Genomic DNA, 20,115 nt, shown 5'->3' on the forward strand with positions numbered 1-20,115 from the left:
CATGCATTCTTACATTATTGAATGCATTCTTGCTTGCATTATTCCATTCTTGCATTCCTGCTTGCATTCTTGCATTCTTTCTTGCATTCTTATTTGCATTCTTGCATGCATTCTTTCTTGCATTCTTGCATGCATTCTTGCAGTCTTGCTTGCATTCTTCCATTCTTCCATTCTTGCATTCTTGCTTGCATTCTTGCATTTTTGCTTGAATTCTTGCATACATTCATTTGTTCTTGCATTCTCGTTTGCATTGTTGCATTCTTAGATTCTTGCTTGCATTCTTGCATTATTTCTTGCATTCTTGCATTCCTGCATGCATTCTTGCATTCTTGCTTGGATTACTGAATTATTGGTTGCATTCCTGAATTCTTGCTTGCATTCTTGCATTCTCGCATACATTCTTGCATTCTTGCTTCATTCTTGCTATCTTGCATGCATTCTTGCTCGCATTCTTGCATGCATTCTTACATTATTGAATGCATTCTTGCATGCATTATTGCTTGCGTTATTCCATTCTTGCATTCTTGCTTTCATTCTTGCTTGCGTTCTTGCATTATTTCTTGCATTCTTGTTTGCATTGTTGCATTCTTGCTTGCATTCTTGCATGCATTCTTGCATTCTAGCTTGCATTTGTCCATTCTTGCATGCTTCCATTCTTACTTGCATCCTTGCATGCATTCTTGCATGCTAGCTTGCATTCGTCCATTCTTGCATGCTTCCATTCTTACTTGCATTCTTGCATGCATTCTTGTATTATTTCTTCCATTCTTGTTTGCATTATTGCATTCTTGCTTGCATTCTTGCATTCTTGCTTGAGTGTTTTGGAGTGAGTGTTTTGGTGTTTTTTGGAGTGTTTGTTTTGGACTAAATGTCTTGGAGTAAGTGCTCTGGAGTGTTTTGGAGTGTGTGTTTTGGAGCGAGTGATATGGAGTGTGTGTTGTGGAGTGTTTTGGAGTGAGTGTTATGGAGTGTTTTGGAGTGTGTGTTTTGGAGTGTTTTGGAGTGAGTGTTTTGGAGTGTTCTTGCATTCTTGCTTGCATTCTTGCATGCATTCATGCATTCTTGCTGGCATTCTTGCATTCATTCTTGCATTCTTGCATGCATTCCTGCATGTATTCTGGCATCCTTGCATGCATTATGCATTCTTGCTTGCATTCTTGCATTCTTTCTAGCTTTCTTGCATTCTGGCTTCCATTCTTGCATTCTTGCTTGCATTCTTCCATTCTTGCATTCTTGCATGCATTCTTGCATTCTTGCTTGCATTCATGTATTCTTGCATGCATTCTTTCATTGTTGCTTGCATTCTTGCATGCATTCCTGCATTCTTGCTTGCATTCTTGCATTCTTGCTTGCATTCTTGCTAGCATTCTTGCAAGCATTCTTGCATTCTTGCTTGCGTTCTTGCACTCTTGCATGCATAGAAACTTGAAATATAGAAGATAGGAGCAGGAGTAGGTCATACGGGGTCTTGCGCCTGCTCCATCATTCGATGAGTTCATGCATGCATGCATTCTTGCTTGCATTCTTTAATGTATTCTTGCTTGCGTTCATCCATTCTTGCATGCATTCTTGCATTCTTGCTTGCATGCATGTATTCTTGCATGCATTCTTGCATTCTTGTGTACAATCTTGTATTTTGCTTTCATTCTTCCATTCTTGCATTCTTACATTCTTGCTTGCATTCTTGCATTCATGCTTGCATTCTTGCATAACTTCTTGCATTTTTCTTGCATTCTTGCACTCTTGCATTCTAGCATTCTTGCTTGCATTATTGCATGCATTCTTGCGTGCATTCCTGCATTCTTGCTTGCATGCATTATTGCATTCCTGTGCAATCTTACATGTATTCTGGCATCATTGCATGCATTCTTGCATTCTTGCTTGCATTCTTGCATGCAATCTTGCATTCTTTCTTGCATTCTTGCATGCAGCCTTGCAATCTTTCTTGCATTCTTGCATTCTTGCTTGCACTCTTGCAATCTTGCATGCATTCTTGCATGCATTCTTGCATTCTTGCACTCTTGCTTACATTCTAGCACTCTTGTAAGCATTATTGCATGCATTCTTACATTATTGAATGCATCCTTGCTTGCATTATTCCATTCTTGCATTCTTGCTTGCATTCTTGCATGCAATCTTGCATTCTTTCTTGCATTCTTGCATGCAACCTTGCAATCTTTCTTGCATTCTTGCTTGCACTCTTGCAATCTTGCATGCATTCTTGCATGCATTCTTGCATTCTTGCACTCTTGCTTTCATTCTAGCAATCTTGTAAGCAATCTTGCATGCATTCTTGCATTTTTCATTCTTGCTTGCATTATTGCCTGCGTTATTGCATTCTTGCGTGCATTCATGCATTCTCGCATGCATTACTGCATGCAATCTTACATTATTGAATGCATTCTTGCTTGCATTATTCCATTCTTGCATTCTTGCTTGCATTCTTGCATTCTTGCTTGCATTCTTGCATTCTTGTTTGCATTCTTGCTTGCATTCTTGCATGCATTCTTGCAGTCTTGCTTGCATTCTTCCATTCTTCCATTCTTGCATTCTTGCTTGCATTCTTGAATTTTTGCTTGAATTCTTGCATACATTCATTTGTTCTTGCATTCTTGTTTGCATTGTTGCATTCTTAGATTCTTGCTTGCATTCTTGCATTATTTCTTGCATTCTTGCATTCCTGCATGCATTCTTGCATTCTTGCTTGGATTATTGAATTATTGGTTGCATTCCTGAATTCTTGCTTGCATTCTTGCATTCTCGCATACATTCTTGCATTCTTGCTTCATTCTTGCTATCTTGCATGCATTCTTGCTTGCATTCGCGCATACATTCTTGCATTCTTGCTTCATTCTTGCTATCTTTCATGCATTCTTGCTTGCATTCTTGCATGCATTCTTGCATTCTTGCTTGCATTCTTGCATTCTAGCTTGCATTCTTGCATTCTTACATTCTTGCTTACCTTCTTGCATTCTTGCATGCATTCGTGCAATCTTGCATGCATTCTTGAATTCTTGCTTGCATTCTTTCTTTTTTCTTGCATTCTGTCTAACTTTCTTGCAATCTTGCATGCATTCTTGCATTCTTGCTTGCATTCTAGCTTGCAGACTTGCATTCTTGCATGCAATCTTGTGTTTTTTCTTGCATTCTTGCATGCAACCTTGCATTCTTGCATCCTTGCAGTCTTGCTTGCAATTTTGCAATCTTGCATGCATTCTTGCATTCTTGTTCGCATTCATGCATGTATTCTTGCGTGCGTTCTTGCATTCTTTCTTGCATTCTGTCTGGCATGCTTGCATTCCTGCATGCATACTTGCATTCCTGCTTGCATTCTTGGTTGCATTCCTGAATTCTTGCTTGCATTCTTGCATACATTCTTGCATTCTTGCTTGCATTCTTGCATGCTTTCATGCATTCTTGCATGCATTCCTGCATTCTTCAATGCATTCTTGCAGTCTTGCTTGCATTCTTCCATTCTTGCATTCTTGCTTGCATTCTTGCTTGAATTCTTGCATACATTCATTTGTTCTTGCATTCTTGTTTGCATTGTTTCATTCTTAGATTCTTGCTTGCGTTCTTGCATTCTTTCTTGCTTGCATGCATTCTTGCCTGCGTTCTTACATTCTCGCATGCGTTCTTGCATTCTTGCATGCAGTCTTGCAATCTTGCATGCATTCTTGCATGCTTTCTTGCTTGCATTAATCCATTCTGACATTCCTGCTTGCATTCTTGCATGCATTCTTGCATTCTTTCTTGCATTCCTGCATTCTTGCTTACGTGCTAGCATTCTTGCTTGCATTTTTGCTTGCATTCTTGCTTGCATGCTTGCATGCATTCTTGCATTCTTGCTTGCATTGTTGCAAACTCTCATGCATTCTTGCTTCCATTCTTGCATGCATTCCTGCATGTATTCTGGCATCCGTGCCTGCATTCTTGCATTCCTGCTTGCTTTCTTGCATTCTTTCTTGCATTCCTGATTCCATTCTTGCATGCACTCTTGCTGTCTTGCTTGCATTCTTCCATTCTTGCATTCTTGCTTGCATTCCTGCATTTTGCTTGAATTCTTCCATACATTCATTTGTTCTTGCAGTCTTGTTTGCATTGTTGCATTCTTAGATTAATGCTTGCGTTATTGCATTCTTTCTTACATTCTTGCAATCTTGCATGCATTCTTGCATTCTTGCATGCATTCTTGCCTGCATTCTTGCATTCCTGCGTTCTTGCATTCCTGCATTCACGCATGCGTTCTTGCATTCTTGCATGCAATCTTGCATGCATTCTTGCATACATTCTTGCTTGCATTAATCCATTCTTACATTCCTGCTTGCATTCTTGCATGCATTCTTCCATTCTATCTTGCATTCTTTTTTGCATTCTTGCTTGCATTCTTGCATGCATTCTTGCATGCATTCTTGCATGCATTCTTACTTTCTTGCATTCTTGCCTGCATTCTTGCATTCTTACATTCTTGCTTGCATTGTTGCTTACCTTCTTGCATTCTTGCATGCATTCGTGCATTCTTGAATTCTTGCTTGCATTCTTTCTCTTTTTCTTGCATTCTGTCTATCTTCCTTGCAATCTTGCATGCATTCTTGCATTTTTGCTTGCATTCTTTCTTTCTTTCTTGCAGCCCTGCATGCCTTCTTGCACACTTACTTGCAATCTTGCATTCTTGCTTGCATTCTAGCTTGCAGACTTGCATGCATTCTTGCAGTCTTGCATGCACTCTTGCATTCTTGCATGCAATCTTGTGTTTATTCTTGCATTCTTGCATGCAACCTTGCATTCTTTCAGCCTTGCTTGTATTCTTGCAATCTTGCATGCATTCTTGTTTGCATTCATGCATTCATTCTTGCATGCGTCCTTGCATTCTTTCTTGCATTCTGTCTGGCATTCTTGCATTCCTGCATGCATACTTGCATTCCTGTTTGCATTCTTGGTTGCATTCCTGACTTCTTGCTTGCATTCTTGCATTCTCGCATACATTCTTCCATTCTTGCTTGCATTCTTGCATTCTTGCATACTTTCTTGCATGCATTCTTGCATTCTTGCTTGCATTGTTGCAATCTCTCATGCATTCTTGCATTTTTGCTTCCATTCTTGCATGCATTCCTGCATGTATTCTGGCATCCGTGCCTGCATTCTTGCATTCCTGCTTGCTTTCTTGCATTCTTGATTCCATTCTTGCATGCACTCTTGCTGTCTTGCTTGCATTCTTCCATTCTTGCATTCTTGCTTGCATTCCTGCATTTTGCTTGAACTCTTCCATACATTCATTTGTTCTTGCAGTCTTGTTTGCATTGTTGCATTCTTAGATTAATGCTTGCGTTATTGCATTCTTTCTTACATTCTTGCAATCTTGCATGCATTCTTGCATTCTTGCATGCATTCTTGCCTGCATTCTTGCATTCCTGCGTTCTTGCATTCCTGCATTCACGCATGCGTTCTTGCATTCTTGCATGCAATCTTGCATGCATTCTTGCTTTGTTGGATTCTTTCTTGCATTCTTGCTTGCATTCTTGCATTCTCGCATGCTTTCTTGCATTCTTTAATTCTTGCATGCATTCTTGCATTCTTGTTTGCATTCTTGCTTGCATTCATGCATTCTTGCCTGCATTCTTGCATACAATCTTGCATTCTTGCTGCCATTTCATCCATTCTTGCATTCCTGCATGCTTGCTTGCATTCTTGCATACACTCTTGCATTTTTTCTTGCATTCTTGCAATCTTGCATGCATTCTTGCATACATTCTTGCTTGCATTCATCCATTCTTGATTTCCTGCTTGCATTCTTGCATGCATTCTTCCATTCTTTCTTGCATTCTTTTTTGCATTCCTGCATTCTTGCTTGCGTGCTAGCATTCTTGCTTGCATTTTAGCTTGCATTCTTGCAATCTTGCTTGCATTCTTGCTTTGTTGGATTATTGATTGATTTCTTGCATGCATTCTTGCTTGCATTGTTGCATTCTCGCATGCATTCTTGCATTCTTGCTTGAATTATTGCTTGTATTCTTGCATGCAGTCTTGCAATCTTGCATGCATTCTTGCATACATTCTTGCTTGCATTAATCCATTCTTACATTCCTGCTTGCATTCTTGCATGCATTCTTCCATTCTATCTTGCATTCTTTTTTGCATTCTTGCTTGCGTGCTAGCATTCTTGCTTGCATTTTTGCTTCCATTCTTGCATTCTTGCTTTCATTCTTGTTTTGTTCGATTCTTGCTTGCATTCCTGCATGCATTCTTGCATTCTTGCTTGCATTGTTGCATTCTCGCATGCATAGTTGCATTTTTTGTTTGCATTCTTGATTGCACTCTTGCATGCATTCTTGCTGTCTTGCTTGCATTCTTTTCCTTGCATTTCTGAATTCTTGCTTGCATTCTTGCATTCACGCACGCAGTCTTGCATTCTTTCTTGCATTCTTGCTTGCATTCTTGCATGCGTTCTTGCGTGCGCTCTTGCGTTCATTCTTGCATGCATTCTTGCTTCCGTTCTTTCATTCTTGCATGCATTCTTGCATTACTGCATTTTTGCTTGCTTTCTTGCATCCTCGCATGCATTCTTGCATTCATGCTTGCATTCTTGCATTGTTGCTTGCAAAGTTGCATGCATTCTTGTGTTCCTATTTACATTCTTGTTTGCATTCCTGCATTCCTGCATTCTTGCTTGCATTATTGGTGTGTTTTGGAGTGCGTGTTTAGGAGTGTTCTTGCATTCTTGCTTGCATTCTTGCATTCTTTCTAGCTTTCTTGCATTCTGGCTTCCATTCTTGCATTCTTGCTTGCATTCGTCCATTCTTGCATTCTTGCATGCATTCTTGCATTCTTGCTTGCATTCATGTATTCTTGCATGCATTCTTGCATTCTTGTGTACAATCTTGTATTTTGCTTTCATTCTTCCATTCTTGCATTCTTACATTCTTGCTTGCATTCTTGCATTCATGCTTGCATTCTTGCATACCTTCTTGCATTTTTTCTTGCATTCTTGCACTCTTGCATTCTAGCATTCTTGCTTGCATTATTGCATGCATTGTTGCGTGCATTCCTGCATTCTTGCTTGCATGCATTTTTTGCATTCCTGTGCATTCTTACATGTATTCTGGCATCATTGCGTGCATTCTTGCATTCTTGTTTGCATTCTTTCTTGCATGCAATCTTGCATTCTTTCTTGCATTCTTGCATGCAGCCTTGCAATCTTTCTTGCATTCTTGCTTGCACTCTTGCAATCTTGCATGCATCCTTGCATGCATTCTTGCATTCTTGCACTCTTGCTTACATTCTAGCAATCTTGTAAGCAATCTTGCATGCATGCTTGCATTGTTTCATTCTTGCTTGCATTCTTGTCTGCGTTATTGCATTCTTGCGTGCATTCATGCATTCTCGCATGCATTATTGCATGCATTCTTACATTATTGAATGCATTCTTGCTTGCATTATTCCATTCTTGCATTCTTGCTTGCATTCTTGCATTCTTGTTTGAAATCTTGCATTCCTGCATTCTTGCTTGCGTGCTGGCATTCTTGCTTGCATTTTTGCTTGCATTCTTGCTTGCTTTCTTGCATTCTTGCTTGCATTCTTGCATTGTTGAATTTTTGCTTATATTTTAGTAATCTTGCATGCAATCTTGCATTCTTTCTTGCATTCTTGCATGCAGCCTTGCCATCTATCTTGCATTCTTGCATTCTTGCTTGCACTCTTGCAATCTTGCATGCATTCTTGCATGCATTCTTGCATTCTTGAACTCTTGCTTTCATTCTAGCAATCTTGTAAGCAATCTTGCATGCATTCTTGCATTTTTCATTCTTGCTTGCATTATTGCCTGCGTTATTGCATTCTTGCGTGCATTCATGCATTCTCGCATGCATTATTGCATGCATTCTTACATTATTGAATGCATTCTTGCTTGCATTATTCCATTCTTGCATTCTTGCTTGCAATCTTGCATTCTTGCTTGCATTCTTGCATTCTTGTTTGCATTCTTGCATGCATTCTTGTTTGCATTCTTGCATGCATTCTTGCAGTCTTGCTTGCATTCTTCCATTCTTACATTCTTGCATTCTTGCTTGCATTCTTGCATTTTTGCTTGAATTCTTGCATACATTCATTTGTTCTTGCATTCTTGTTTGCATTGTTGCATTCTTAGATTCTTGCTTGCATGCTTGCATTATTTCTTGCATTCTTGCATTCCTGCATGCATTCTTGCATTCTTGCTTGGAGTATTGAATTATTGGTTGCATTCCTGAATTCTTGCTTGCATTCTTGCATTCTCGCATACATTCTTGCATTCTTGCTTCATTCTTGCTATCTTGCATGCATTCTTGCTTGCATTCTTGCATGCATTCTTTCATGCATTCTTACATTCTTGCATTCTTGCTTGCATTCTTGCATTCTTACATGCTTGCTTGCATTCTTGCTTACCTTCTTGCATTCTTGCATGCATTCGTGCATTCTTGAATTCTTGCTTGCATTCTTTCTCTTTTTCTTGCATTCTGTCTATCTCTCTTGCAATCTTGCATGCATTCTTGCTTGCATTTTTTCTTTCTTTCTTGCAGCCCTGCATGCCTTCTTGCACTCTTACTTGCAGTCTTGCATTCTTGCTTGCATTCTAGCTTGCAGACTTGCATGCATTCTTGCAGTCTTGCATGCAATCTTGCATTCTTGCATGCAGTCTTGTGTTTATTCTTGCATTCTTGCATGCAACCTTGCATTCTTTCTTGCATTCTTTCAGCCTTGCTTGCATTCTTGCAATCTTGCATGCATTCTTGTTTGCATTCATGCATGCATTCTTGCATGCGTCCTTGCATTCTTTCTTGCATTCTGTCTGGCATTCTTGCATTCCTGCATGCATACTTGCATTCCCGTTTGCATTCTTGGTTGCATTGCTGACTTCTTGCTTGCATTCTTGCATTCTCGCATACATTCTTTCATTCTTGCTTGCATTCTTGCATACTTTCTTGCATGCATTCCTGCATTCTTCAATGCATTCTTGCAGTCTTGCTTGCATTCTTCCATTCTTGCATTCTTGCTTGCATTCTTGCATTCTTGCTTGAATTCTTGCATACATTCATTTGTTCTTGCATTCTTGCTTGCATTCTTTAATGTATTCTTGCTTGCGTTCATCCATTCTTGCATGCATTCTTGCTTGCATTCATGTATTCTTGCATGCATTCTTGCATTCTTGTGTACAATCTTGTATTTTGCTTTCATTCTTCCATTCTTGCATTCTTACATTCTTGCTTGCATTCTTGCATTCATGCTTGCATTCTTGCATAACTTCTTGCATTTTTTATTGCATTCTTGCACTCTTGCATTCTAGCATTCTTGCTTGCATTATTGCATGCATTCTTGCGTGCATTCCTGCATTCTTGCTTGCATGCATTCTTGCATTCCTGTGCATTCTTACATGTATTCTGGCATCATTGCATGCATTCTTGCATTCTTGCTTGCATTCTTGCATGCAATCTTGCATTCTTTCTTGCATTCTTGCATTCTTGCTTGCACTCTTGCAATCTTGCATGCATTCTTGCACTCTTGCTTACATTCTAGCACTCTTGTAAGCAATCTTGCATGCATTCTTGCATTTTTCATTCTTGCTTGCATTCTTGCCTGCGTTATTACATACTTGCGTGCATTCATGCATTCTCGCATGCATTATTGCATGCATTCTTACATTATTGAATGCATTCTTGCTTGCATTATTCCTTTCTTGCATTCTTGCTTGCATTCTTGCATGCAATCTTGCATTCTTTCTTGCATTCTTACATGCAGCCTTGCAATCTTTCTTGCATTCTTGCATTCTTGCTTGCACTCTTGCAATCTTGCATGCATTCTTGCATGCATTCTTGCATTCTTGCACTCTTGCTTTCATTGTAGCAATCTTGTAAGCAATCTTGCATGCATTCTTGCATTTTTTTCATTCTTGCTTGCATTATTGCCTGCGTTATTGCATTCTTGCGTGCATTCATGCATGCTCGCATGCATTATTGCATGCATTCTTACATTACTGAATGCATTCTTGCTTGCATTATTCCATTCTTGCATTCTTGCTTGCATTCTTGCATTCTTGCTTGCATTCTTGTTTGCATTCTTGCATGCATTCTTGCGTGCATTCTTGCATGCATTCTTGCAGTCTTGCTTGCATTCTTCCATTCTTCCATTCTTGCATTCTTGCTTGCATTCTTGCATTTTTGCTTGAATTCTTGCATACATTCATTTGTTCTTGCATTCTTGTTTGCATTGTTGCATTCTTAGATTCTTGCTTGCATTCTTGCATTATTTCTTGCATTCTTGCATTCCTGCATGCATTCTTGCATTCTTGCTTGGATTATTGAATTATTGGTTGCATTCCTGAATTCTTGCTTGCATTCTTGCATTCTCGCATACATTCTTGCATTCTTGCTTCATTCTTGCTATCTTGCATGCATTCTTGTTTGCATTTTTGCATGCATTCTTGCATGCATTCTTGCATGCATTCTTACATTCTTGCATTCTTGCTTGCATTCTTGCATTCTTACATTCTTGCTTGCATTCTTGCTTACCTTCTTGCATTCTTGCATGCATTCGTGCATTCTTGAATTCTTGCTTGCATTCTTTCTCTTTTTCTTGCATTCTGTCTATCTTTCTTGCAATCTTGCATGCATTCTTGCATTCTTGCTTGCATTCTTTCTTTCTTTCTTGCAGCACTGCATGCCTTCTTGCACTCTTACTTGCAGTCTTGCATTCTTGCTTGCATTCTAGCTTGCAGACTTGCATGCATTCTTGCAGTCTTGCATGCAATCTTGCATTCAATCTTGTGTTTATTCTTGCATTCTTGCATGCAACCTTGCATTCTTTCAGCCTTGCTTGCATTCTTGCAATCTTGCATGCATTGTTGTTTGCATTCATGCATGCATTCTTGCATGCGTCCTTGCATTCTTTCTTGCATTCTGTCTGGCATTCTTGCATTCCTGCATGCATACTTGCATTCCTGTTTGCATTCTTGGTTGCATTCCTGACTTCTTGCTTGCATTCTTGCATTCTCGCATACATTCTTCCATTCTTGCTTGCATTCTTGCATACTTTCTTGCATGCATTCTTGCATTCTTGCTTGCATTGTTGCAATCTCTCATGCATTCTTGCATTCTTGCTTCCATTCTTGCATGCATTCCTGCATGTATTCTGGCATCCGTGCCTGCATTCTTGCATTCCTGCTTGCTTTCTTGCATTCTTGATTCCATTTTTGCATGCACTCTTGCTGTCTTGCTTGCGTTCTTCCATTCTTGCATTCTTGATTGCATTCCTGCATTTTGCTTGAATTCTTCCATACATTCATTTGTTCTTGCAGTCTTGTTTGCATTGTTGCATTCTTAGATTAATGCTTGCGTTATTGCATTCTTTCTTACATTCTTGCGATCTTGCATGCATTCTTGCATGCATTCTTGCCTGCATTCTTGCATTCCTGCGTTCTTGCATTCCTGCATTCACGCATGCGTTCTTGAATTCTTGCATGCAATCTTGCATGCATTCTTGCTTTGTTGGATTCTTTCTTGCATTCTTGCTTGCATTCTTGCATTCTCGCATGCTTTCTTGCATTCTTTAATTCTTGCATGCATTCTTGCATTCTTGTTTGCATTCTTGCTTGCATTCATGCATTCTTGCCTGCATTCTTGCATACACTCTTGCATTCTTGCTGCCATTTCATCCATTCTTGCATGCTTGCTTGCATTCTTGCATACACTCTTGCATTTTTTCTCGCATTCTTGCAATCTTGCATGCATTCTTGCATACATTCTTGCTTGCATTCATCCATTCTTGATTTCCTGCTTACATTCTTGCATGCATTCTTCCATTCTTTCTTGCATTCTTTTTTGCATTCCTGCATTCTTGCTTGCGTGCTAGCATTCTTGCTTGCATTTTAGCTTGCATTCTTGCATTCTTGCTTGCATTCTTGCTTTGTTGGATTCTTGATTGATTTCTTGCATGCATTCTTGCTTGCATTGTTGCATTCTCGCATGCATTCTTGCATTCTTGCTTGAATTCTTGCTTGTATTCTTGCATGCAGTCTTGCAATCTTGCATGCATTCTTGCATACATTCTTGCTTGCATTAATCCATTCTTACATTCCTGCTTGCATTCTTGCATGCATTCTTCCATTCTATCTTGCATTCTTTTTTGCATTCTTGCTTGCGTGCTAGCATTCTTGCTTGCATTTTTGCTTCCATTCTTGCATTCTTGCTTTCATTCTTGTTTTGTTCGATTCTTGCTTGCATTCCTGCATGCATTCTTGCATTCTTGCTTGCATTGTTGCTTTCTCGCATGCATAGTTGCATTTTTTGCTTGCATTCTTGATTGCATTCTTGCATGCATTCTTGCTGTCTTGCTTGCATTCTTTTCCTTGCATTTCTGAATTCTTGCTTGCATTCTTGCATTTACGCACGCAGTCTTGCATTCTTTCTTGCATTCTTGCTTGCATTCTTGCATGCATGTATTCTTGCATGCATTCTTGCATTCTTGTGTACAATCTTGTATTTTGCTTTCATTCTTCCATTCTTGCATTCTTACATTCTTGCTTGCATTCTTGCATTCATGCTTGCATTCTTGCATAATTTCTTGCATTTTTTCTTGCATTCTTGCACTCTTGCATTCTAGCATTCTTGCTTGCATTATTGCATGCATTCTTGCATTCTTGCGTGCATTCCTGCATTCTTGCTTGCATGCATTCTTGCATTCCTGTGCATTCTTACATGTATTCTGGCATCATTGCATGCATTCTTGCATTCTTGCTTGCATTCTTTCTTGCATTCTTGCATGCAGCCTTGCAATCTTTCTTGCATTCTTGCATTCTTCCTTGCACTCTTGCAATCTTGCATGCATTCTTGCATGCATTCTTGCACTCTTGCTTACATTCTAGCACTCTTGTAAGCAATCTTGCATGCATTCTTGCATTGTTCATTCTTGCTTGCATTCTTGCCTGCGTTATTGCATTCTTGCATGCATTCATACATTCTCGCATGCATTATTGCATGCATTCTTGCATTATTGAATGCAATCTTGCTTGCATTATTCCATTCTTGCATTCCTGCTTGCATTCTTGCTTGCATTCTTGCATTCTTATTTGCATTCTTGCATGCATTCTTGCTTGCATTCTTGCATGCATTCTTGCAGTCTTGCTTGCATTCTTCCATTCTTCCATTCTTGCATTCTTGCTTGCATTCTTGCATTTTTGCTTGAATTCTTGCATACATTCATTTGTTCTTGCATTCTCGTTTGCATTGTTGCATTCTTAGATTCTTGCTTGCATTCTTGCATTAGTTCTTGCATTCTTGCATTCCTGCATGCATTCTTGCATTCTTGCTTGGATTATTGAATTATTGGTTGCATTCCTGAATTCTTGCTTGCATTCTTGCATTCTTGCTTCATTCTTGCTATCTTGCATGCATTCTTGCTTGCATTCTTGCATGCATTCTTGCATGCATTCTTACATTATTGAATGCATTCTTGCATGCATTATTGCTTGCGTTATTCCATTCTTGCATTCTTGCTTTCATTCTTGCTTGCGTTCTTGCATTATTTCTTGCATTCTTGTTTGCATTCTTGCATTCTTGCTTGCATTCTTGCATGCATTCTTGCATTCTAGCTTGCATTTGTCCATTCTTGCATGCTTCCATTCTTACTTGCATCCTTGCATGCATTCTTGCATGCTAGCTTGCATTCGTCCATTCTTGCATGCTTCCATTCTTACTTGCATTCTTGCATGCATTCTTGTATTATTTCTTCCATTCTTGTTTGCATTATTGCATTCTTGCTTGCATTCTTGCATTCTTGCTTGAGTGTTTTGGAGTGAGTGTTTTGGTGTGTTTGTTTTGGACTAAATGTCTTGGAGTAAGTGCTCTGGAGTGTTTTGGAGTGTTTTGGAGTGTGTGTTTTGGAGCGAGTGATATGGAGTGTGTGTTGTGGAGTGTTTTAGAATGAGTGTTTTGGAGTGAGTGTTATGGAGTGTTTTGGAGTGTGTGTTTTGGAGTGTTTTGGAGTGAGTGTTTTGGAGTGTTCTTGCATTCTTGCTTGCATTCTTGCATGCATTCATGCATTCTTGCTTGCATTCTTGCATTCATTCTTGCGTTCTTGCATGCATTCCTGCATGTATTCTGGCATCCTTGCATGCATTATGCATTCTTGCTTGCATTCTTGCATTCTTTCTAGCTTTCTTGCATTCTGGCTTCCATTCTTGCATTCTTGCTTGCATTCTTCCATTCTTGCATTCTTGCATGCATTCTTGCATTCTTGCTTGCATTCAAGTATTCTTGCTTGCATTCTTGCATTCTTGTGTACAATCTTGTATTTTGCTTTCATTCTTCCATACTTGCATTCTTACATTCTTGCTTGCATTCTTGCATTCATGCTTGCATTCTTGCATAATTTCTTGCATTTTTTCTTGCATTCTTGCACTCTTGCATTCTAGCATTCTTGCTTGCATTATTGCATGCATTCTTGCATTCTTGCGTGCATGCATTCTTGCATTCCTGTGCATTCTTACATGTATTCTGGCATCATTGCATGCATTCTTGCATTCTTGCTTGCATTCTTTCTTGCATTCTTTCTTGCATGCAATCTTGCATTCTTTCTTGCATTCTTGCATGCAGCCTTGCAATCTTTCTTGCATTCTTGCATTCTTGCTTGCACTCTTGCAATCTTGCATGCATTCTTGCATGCATTCTTGCATTCTTGCACTCTTGCTTACATTCTAGCACTCTTGTAAGCAATCTTGCAGGCATTCTTGCATTTTTCATTCTTGCTTGCATTATTGCCTGTGTTATTGCTTTCTTGCGTGCATTCATGCATTCTTGCATGCATTATTGCATGCCTTCTTACATTATTGAATGCATTCATGCTTGCATTATTCCATTCTTGCATTCTTGCTTGCATTCTTGCCTTCTTGTTTGCATTCTTGCATGCATTCTTGCTTGCATTCTTGCAGTCTTGCTTGCATTCTTCCATTCTTCCATTCTTGCTTGCATTCTTGCATTTTTGCTTGAATGCTTGCATACATTCATTTGTTCTTGCATTCTTGTTTGCATTGTTGCATTCTTAGATTCTTGCTTGCATTCTTGCATTATTTCTTGCATTCTTGCATTCCTGCATGCATTCTTGCATTCTTGCTTGGATTATTGAATTATTGGTTGCATTCCTGAATTCTTGCTTGCATTCTTGCATTCTCGCATTCTTGCTTCATTCTTGCTATCTTGCATGCATTCTTGCATGCATTCTTGCATGCATTCTTACATTCTTGCATTCTTGCTTGCATTCTTGCATTCTTACATTCTTGCTTGCATTCTTGCTTACCTTCTTGCATTCTTGCATGCATTCCTGCATTCTTGAATTCTTGCTTGCATTCTTTCTCTTTTTCTTGCATTCTGTCTATCTTTCTTGCAATCTTGCATGCATTCTTGCTTGCATTCTTTCTTTCTTTCTTGCAGCCCTGCATGCCTTCTTGCACTCTTACTTGCAGTCTTGCATTCTTGCTTGCATTCTAGCTTGCAGACTTGCATGCATTCTTGCAGTCTTGCATGCAATCTTGCATTTTTGCATGCAATCTTGTGTTTATTCTTGCATTCTTGCATGCAACCTTGCATTATTTTTTGCATTCTTGCAGCCTTGCTTGCATTCTTGCAATCTTGCATGCATTCTTGTTTGCATTCATGCATGCATTCTTGCATGCGTCCTTGCATTCTTTCTTGCATTCTGTCTGGCATTCTTGCATTCCTGCATGCATACTTGCATTCCTGTTTGCATTCTTGGTTGCATTCCTGACTTCTTGCTTGCATTCTTGCATTCTCGCATACATTTTTCCATTCTTGCTTGCATTCTTGCATTCTTGCATACTTTCTTGCATGCATTCCTGCATTCTTCAATGCATTCTTGCAGTCTTGCTTGCATTCTTCCATTCTTGCATTCTTTCTTGCATTCTTGCTTGAATTCTTGCATACATTCATTTGTTCTTGCATTCTTGCTTGCATTCTTTAATGTATTCTTGCTTGCGTTCATCCATTCTTGCAGGCATTCTTGCATTCTTGCTTGCATTCATGTAATCTTGCATGCATTCTTGCATTCTTGTGTACAATCTTGTATTTTGCTTTCATTCTTCCATTCTTGCTTGCATTCTTGCATTCATGCTTGCATTCTTGCATAATTTCTTGCATTTTTTCTTGCTTTCTTGCACTCTTGCATTCTAGCATTCTTGCTTGCATTATTGCATGCATTCTTGCATTCTTGCGTGCATTCCTGCATTCTTGCTTGCATGCATTCTTGCATTCCTGTGCATTCTTACATATATTCTGGCATCATTGCATGCATTCTTGCATTCTTGCATTCTTGCTTGCATTCATGTATTCTTGCATGCATTCTTGCATTCTTGTGTACAATCTTGTATTTTGCTTTCATTCTTCCATTCTTCCATTCTTCCATTCTTGCTTGCATTCTTGCATTCATGCTTGCATTCTTGCATAATTTCTTGCATTTTTTCTTGCATTCTTGCACTCTTGCATTCTAGCATTCTTGCTTGCATTATTGCATGCATTCTTGCATTCTTGCGTGCATTCCTGCATTCTTGCTTGCATGCATTCTTGCATTCCTGTGCATTCTTACATGTATTCTGACATCATTGCATGCATTCTTGCATTCTTGCTTGCATTCTTTCTTGCATTCTTGCATGCAGCCTTGCAATCTTTCTTGCATTTTTGCATTCTTGCTTGCACTCTTGCAATCTTGCATGCATCCTTGCATGCATTCTTGCATTCTTGCACTCTTGCTTACATTCTAGCAAGCTTGTAAGCAATCTTGCATGCATTCTTTCTTTGTTTCATTCTTGCTTGCATTCTTGCCTGCGTTATTGCATTCTTGCGTGCATTCATGCATTCTCGCATGCATTATTGCATGCATTCTTACATTATTGAATGCATTCTTGCTTGCATTATTCCATTCTTGCATTCCTGCTTGCATTCTTGCATTCTTGCTTGCATTCTTGCATTCTTATTTGCATTCTTGCATGCATTCTTGCTTGCATTCTTGCATGCATTCTTGCAGTCTTGCTTGCATTCTTCCATTCTTCCATTCTTGCATTCTTGCTTGCATTCTTGCATTTTTGCTTGAATTCTTGCATACATTCATTTGTTCTTGCATTCTCGTTTGCATTGTTGCATTCTTAGATTCTTGCTTGCATTCTTGCATTATTTCTTGCATTCTTGCATTCCTGCATGCATTCTTGCATTCTTGCTTGGATTATTGAATTATTGGTTGCATTCCTGAATTCTTGCTTGCATTCTTGCATTCTCGCATACATTCTTGCATTCTTGCTTAATTCTTGCTATCTTGCATGCATTCTTGCATGCATTCTTGCATGCATTCTTACATTATTGAATGCATTCTTGCATGCATTATTGCTTGCGTTATTCCATTCTTGCATTCTTGCTTTCATTCTTGCTTACGTTCTTGCATTATTTCTTGCATTCTTGTTTGCATTCTTGCATTCTTGCTTGCATTCTTGCATGCATTCTTGCATTCTAGCTTGCATTTGTCCATTCTTGCATGCTTCCATTCTTACTTGCATCCTTGCATGCATTCTTGCATGCTAGCTTGCATTCGTCCATTCTTGCATGCTTCCATTCTTACTTGCATTCTTGCATGCATTCTTGTATTATTTCTTCCATTCTTGTTTCCATTATTGCATTCTTGCTTGCATTCTTGCATTCTTGCTTGAGTGTTTTGGAGTGAGTGTTTTGGTGTGTTTGTTTTGGACTAAATGTCTTGGAGTAAGTGCTATGGAGTGTTTTGGAGTGTTTTGGAGTGTGTGTTTTGGAGCGAGTGATATGGAGTGTGTGTTGTGGAGTGTTTTGGAATGAGTGTTTTGGAGTGAGTGTTATGGAGTGTTTTGGAGTGTGTGTTTTGGAGTGTTTTGGAGTGAGTGTTTTGGAGTGTTCTTGCATTCTTGCTTGCATTCTTGCATGCATTCATGCATTCTTGCTTGCATTCTTGCATTCATTCTTGCGTTCTTACATGCATTCCTGCATGTATTCTGGCATCCTTGCAAGCATTATGCATTTTTGCTTGCATTCTTGCATTCTTTCTAGCTTTCTTGCATTCTGGCTTCCATTCTTGCATTCTTGCTTGCATTCTTCCATTCTTGCATTCTTGCATGCATTCTTGCATTCTTGCTTGCATTCAAGTATTCTTGCTTGCATTCTTGCATTCTTGTGTACAATCTTGTATTTTGCTTTCATTCTTCCATACTTGCATTCTTACATTCTTGCTTGCATTCTTGCATTCATGCTTGCATTCTTGCATACCTTCTTGCATTTTTTCTTGCATTCTTGCACTCTTGCATTCTAGCATTCTTGCTTGCATTATTGCATGCATTTTTGCGTGGATTCCTGCATTCTTGCATTCCTGTGCATTCTTACATGTATTCTGGCATCATTGCATGCATTCTTGCATTCTTGTTTGCATTCTTGCATGCAATCTTGCATTCTTTCTTGCATTCTTGCATGCAGCCTTGCAATCTTTCTTGCATTCTTGCATTCTTGCTTGCACTCTTGCAATCCTGCATGCATCCTTGCATGCATTCTTTCATTCTTGCACTCTTGCTTACTTTCTAGCAATATTGTAAGCAATCTTGCATGCATTCTTGCATTTTTCATTCTTGCCTGCATTCTTGCCTGCGTTATCGCATTCTTGCGTGCATTCATGCATTCTCGCATGCATTATTGCATGCATTATTACATTATTGAATGCATTCTTGCCTGCATTATTCCATTCTTGCATTCTTGCTTGCATTCTTGTTTGCATTCTTGCATTCTTGCTTGCATGCTGGCATTCTTGCTTGCATTTTTGCTTGCATTCTTGCTTGCTTTCTTGCATTCTTGCTTGCATTCTTGCATTGTCGAATTTTTGCTTATATTTTAGCAATCTTGCATGCATTCTTGCATTCTTGCTTGCTTGCATGCTTGCCTGCGTTCTTGCATTCTTGCATTCTCGCATGCATTCTTGCATGCATTCTTGCAATCTTGAATGCATCATTGCATGCATTATTGCTTGCATTATACCATTCTTGCATTCTTGCTTGCATTCTTGCTTGCTTTCTTGCATTCTTTCTTGCATTCTTGTTTGCATTCTTGCATTTCTGCATTATTGCTTGCATGTTAACATTCTTGCTTGAATTTTTGCTTGCATTCTTGCTTGCTTTCTTGCATTCTTGATTGCATTCTTGCATTGCTGGATTTTTGCTTGCATTCTTACATTCTTGCATGCATTCTTGCATTCTTGAGTGCATTCTTGCATGCTTTATTGCAATCTTGCATGCAATCTTGCATGTATTCTTGCATGCATTCTTTCATTGTTGCTTGCATTGTTGCTTGCATTCTTGCATGCATTCCTGCATTCTTGCTTGCATTCTTGCATTCTTGCTTGCATTCTTGCTAGCATTCTTGCAAGCATTCTTGCATTCTTGCTTGCATTCTTGCATTCTTGCATGCATAGAAACTTGAAATATAGAAGATAGGAGCAGGAGTAGGTCATACGGTGTCTTGCGCCTGCTCCATCATTCGAAGAGTTCATGCATGCATGCATTCTTGCTTGCATTCTTGCTTGCATTCTTTAATGTATTCTTGCTTGTGTTCATCCATTCTTGCATGCATTCTTACATTCTTGCTTGCATTCATGTATTCTTGCATGCATTCTTGCATTCTTGTGTACAATCTTGTATTTTGCTTTCATTCTTCCATTCTTGCATTCTTACATTCTTGCTTGCATTCTTGCATTCATGCTTGCATTCTTGCATAACTTCTTGCATTTTTCTTGCATTCTTGCACTCTTGCATTCTAGCTTTCTTGCTTGCATTATTGCATGCATTGTTGCATTATTGCGTGCATTCCTGCATTCTTGCGTGCATGCATTCTTGCATTCCTGTGCATTCTTACATGTATTCTGGCATCATTGCAGCATTCTTGCATTCTTGCTTGCATTCTTGCATGCAATCTTGCATTCTTTCTTGCATTCTTGCAAGCAGCCTTGCAATCTTTCTTGCATTCTTGCATTCTTGCTTGCATTCTTGCATTCATTCTTGCATGTATTCTGGCATCCTTGCAT

This window comes from Somniosus microcephalus, unplaced genomic scaffold (genome assembly GCF_052327205.1).
Source record: "Somniosus microcephalus isolate GS21.2 unplaced genomic scaffold, FLI_Smic_1.0 unresolved_chr3, whole genome shotgun sequence".
NCBI lineage: Eukaryota > Metazoa > Chordata > Chondrichthyes > Squaliformes > Somniosidae > Somniosus > Somniosus microcephalus.